Below are 5,174 nucleotides of genomic sequence, written 5' to 3'. Positions count from 1 at the left end.
GATAGAGGTAGATGGAGATAGATGGAAAGAGAGATGAATGAATGGTAGAGATGGAGGGATGACTAGATGGATGGATGGATAGATGAAGTTGAAAGAGAGGTAGATGGAGATGGAAAGAGAGATGAATGAATGTTAGGGATGGAGAGATGACAGATAGATAGATAGATAGATAGATAGATAGATAGATAGATAGATAAATAGATAGATAGATAGATAGATAGATAGATAGATAGATAGGAGAGAGGTAGATGGAGATAGATGGAGAGAGATATGAATTAATGGTAAGGGATGGAGGGATTGCTAGATAGATAGATAGATAGATAGATAGATAGATAGATAGATAGATAGATCGATAGAGGTAGATGGAGATAGATGGAAAGAGAGATGAATGAATGGTAGAGATGGAGGGATGACTAGATGGATGGATGGATGGATGGATGGATAGATGAAGTTGAAAGAGGTAGATGGAGATGGAAAGAGAGATGAATGAATGTTAGGGATGGAGAGATGGCTAGATAGATGGGTGGATGGATGGATGGATGGATAGATGAAGTTGAAAGAGAGGTAGATGGAGATGGAAAGAGAGATGAATGAATGTTAGGGATGGAGAGATGACAGATAGATAGATAGATAGATAGGAGAGAGGTAGATGGAGATAGATGGAGAGAGAGATGAATTAATGGTAGGGATGGAGGGATGGCTAGATAGATGGATAGATAGATAGATAGATAGATAGATAGATAGATAGAGGTAGATGGAGATAGATGGAAAGAGATGAATGAATGGTAGAGATGGAGGGATGACTAGATGGATGGATGGATAGATGAAGTTGAAAGAGAGGTAGATGGAGATGGAAAGAGAGATGAATGAATGTTAGGGATGGAGAGATGACAGATAGATAGATAGATAGATAGATAGATAGATAGATAGGAGAGAGGTAGATGGAGATAGATGGAGAGAGAGATGAATTAATGGTAGGGATGGAGGGATGGCTAGATAGATGGATAGATAGATAGATAGATAGATAGATAGATAGATAGAGGTAGATGGAGATAGATGGAAAGAGATGAATGAATGGTAGAGATGGAGGGATGACTAGATGGATGGATGGATGGATAGATGAAGTTGAAAGAGAGGTAGATGGAGATGGAAAGAGAGATGAATGAATGTTAGGGATGGAGAGATGACAGATAGATAGATAGATAGATAGATAGATAGATAGATAGATAGGGATGAGGGAGAAGTAGATGGAGATTGATGGAGAGAGAGAGATGAATGAATGGTAGGGACGGAGGGATGGCTAGATAGATGGATAGAGATGAGCGAGAGGTAGATGGAGATAGATGGAGAGAAAGATGAATGGTAGGGATGGAGGGATGGCTAGATATAGATAGATAGATAGATAGATAGATAGATAGATAGATAGATAGATACAAATAGAGATGAGAGAGAGGTACATGGAAATAGATGGGGAGAGAGATGAATGAATGATAGGGATGGCTGGCTGGATGGATGGATGGATGGATAGAGATGAGAGAGAGGTAGATGGAGATAGATGTAGAGATAAGTTCTAGGGCTGGAGAGATGGATAGATAGATAGATAGATAGATAGATAGATAGATAGATAGGAGAGATATGGAGAGAGATGATTAAATGGTAGGGATAGATAGATAGATAGATAGATAGATAGATAGAGATAAGATATAAATGATGGAGAGAAAGAGATGGAGAGAGAAATTAACTATGAGACGGATGGAGAGAGAGATGAATTGTAGGGATAGATAGATTGATAGAATGGTAGATGGAGAGGACTTAATAAGTGAATGGTTGTGATAGATAGTTAGAGAGATGTGATAGAAAGATATAGAGATAGAAAGAGATAGATGGAAATGAATGATGGGATGGATTACTGGATGGATGGCTAGATAGATAGATAGATAGATAGATAGATAGATAGATAGATAGATAGATAGAGATGAGAAAGAGGTAGATGGAGATAGATGGAGAAAGAGATGAATGAATGGTAGGGATGGATGGATGGATGGATGGATGGATGGATAGATGGTTAGACAGATAGACGGATAGATGGATGGATGGATGGATAGATGGTTAGACGGATAGACGGATGGACGGATGGATTGATTGATGGATGGATAGATAGATGGATAGATGGACGGATGGACGGACAGACGGACGGACGGACAGACAGACAGACAGACAGATAGATAGATAGATAGAGGTAGATGGAGATAGATGGAAAGAGAGATGAATGAATGGTAGAGATGGAGGGATGACTAGATGGATGGATGGATAGATGAAGTTGAAAGAGAGGTAGATGGAGATGGAAAGAGAGATGAATGAATGTTAGGGATGGAGAGATGACAGATAGATAGATAGATAGATAGATAGATAGATAGATAGATAAATAGATAGATAGATAGATAGGAGAGAGGTAGATGGAGATAGATGGAGAGAGATATGAATTAATGGTAAGGGATGGAGGGATTGCTAGATAGATAGATAGATAGATAGATAGATAGATAGATAGATAGATCGATAGAGGTAGATGGAGATAGATGGAAAGAGAGATGAATGAATGGTAGAGATGGAGGGATGACTAGATGGATGGATGGATGGATGGATGGATGGATGGATGGATGGATGGATAGATGAAGTTGAAAGAGGTAGATGGAGATGGAAAGAGAGATGAATGAATGTTAGGGATGGAGAGATGGCTAGATAGATGGGTGGATGGATGGATGGATAGATAGATAGATAGATAGATAGATAGATAGATAGAGGTAGATGGAGATAGATGGAAAGAGATGAATGAATGGTAGAGATGGAGGGATGACTAGATGGATGGATGGATGGATAGATGAAGTTGAAAGAGAGGTAGATGGAGATGGAAAGAGAGATGAATGAATGTTAGGGATGGAGAGATGACAGATAGATAGATAGATAGATAGATAGATAGATAGATAGATAGGAGAGAGGTAGATGGAGATAGATGGAGGGAGAGATGAATTAATGGTAGGGATGGAGGGATGGCTAGATAGATGGATAGATAGATAGATAGATAGATAGATAGATAGAGGTAGATGGAGATAGATGGGAAGAGATGAATGAATGGTGGAGATGGAGGGATGACTAGATGGATGGATGGATAGATGAAGTTGAAAGAGAGGTAGATGGAGATGGAAAGAGAGATGAATGAATGTTAGGGATGGAGAGATGACAGATAGAAAGAAAGAAAGATAGATAGATAGATAGATAGATAGGAGAGAGGTAGATGGAGATAGATGGAGAGAGAGATGAATTAATGGTAGGGATGGAGGGATGGCTAGATAGATGGATAGATAGATAGATAGATAGATAGATAGATAGAGGTAGATGGAGATAGATGGAAAGAGATGAATGAATGGTAGAGATGGAGGGATGACTAGATGGATGGATGGATGGATAGATGAAGTTGAAAGAGAGGTAGATGGAGATGGAAAGAGAGATGAATGAATGTTAGGGATGGAGAGATGACAGATAGATAGATAGATAGATAGATAGATAGATAGATAGATAGATAGGGATGAGGGAGAAGTAGATGGAGATTGATGGAGAGAGAGAGATGAATGAATGGTAGGGACGGAGGGATGGCTAGATAGATGGATAGAGATGAGCGAGAGGTAGATGGAGATAGATGGAGAGAAAGATGAATGGTAGGGATGGAGGGATGGCTAGATATAGATAGATAGATAGATAGATAGATAGATAGATAGATAGATACAAATAGAGATGAGAGAGAGGTACATGGAAATAGATGGGGAGAGAGATGAATGAATGATAGGGATGGCTGGCTGGCTGGATGGATGGATGGATGGATAGAGATGAGAGAGAGGTAGATGGAGATAGATGTAGAGATAAGTTCTAGGGCTGGAGAGATGGATAGATAGATAGATAGATAGATAGATAGATAGATAGATAGGAGAGATATGGAGAGAGATGATTAAATGGTAGGGATAGATAGATAGATAGATAGATAGATAGATAGATAGATAGATAGAGATAAGATATAAATGATGGAGAGAAAGAGATGGAGAGAGAAATTAACTATGAGACGGATGGAGAGAGAGATGAATTGTAGGGATAGATAGATTGATAGAATGGTAGATGGAGAGGACTTAATAAGTGAATGATTGTGATAGATAGTTAGAGAGATGTGATAGAAAGAGATAGAGATAGAAAGAGATAGATGGAAATGAATGATGGGATGGATTACTGGATGGATGGCTAGATAGATAGATAGATAGATAGATAGATAGATAGATAGATAGATAGATAGAGATGAGAAAGAGGTAGATGGAGATAGATGGAGAAAGAGATGAATGAATGGTAGGGATGGATGGATGGATGGATGGATGGATGGATGGATGGATGGATAGATGGTTAAACAGATAGACGGATAGATGGATGGATGGATGGATAGATGGTTAGACGGATAGACGGATGGACGGATGGATTGATTGATGGATGGATAGATAGATGGATAGATGGACGGACGGACGGACAGACGGACGGACGGACAGACAGACAGACAGACAGACAGATAGATAGATAGATAGATAGGTAGATAGATAGAAATGAGAAAGAGGTAGATGGAGATAGATGGGGAAAGATGAATGAATGGTAGGTATGGCTAGATGGATGGATGGATGGATGGATGGATGGATAGATAGATAGATAGATAGATAGATAGATAGATAATGGATAGATAGATAGATGTAGAAAGGGAGAGAGAGATATATGGATAGATGGTAGGGATAGATAGATGAGAGATTCCTTATTCCTTTCTGTGAGAAACAGATATATCGTTTCCACCCAGTTCCTCCAAATTAACAATGTAATTGTGACAACACATCACTGGGTACTTTCCTTCGCAAAACACTTCTGAATGATCCATGCAATGCAATCAGTTCCAATGTTATTAGTTTAAAAGCCCCTAGTCCTCAGGGTTCAATGCATCTCGGAAATCCAAAGCCAGAAGGACTGCGATTCCTAGAGCTTTGCCGCTCTATGAACCTCAAGTATGTGTGACCCTCCAGTAGTCCAGTGGATACCGAGATCTATATGCAATGGCATAGCCCCATCATCCACAGAATGGAGAGCAGTGGGATGCGATC

This window comes from Anolis sagrei, chromosome 10 (assembly GCF_037176765.1).
Source record: "Anolis sagrei isolate rAnoSag1 chromosome 10, rAnoSag1.mat, whole genome shotgun sequence".
NCBI classification, from domain to species: Eukaryota; Metazoa; Chordata; class Lepidosauria; order Squamata; family Dactyloidae; genus Anolis; species Anolis sagrei.
Note: the sequence above shows the minus strand (reverse complement) of the source record.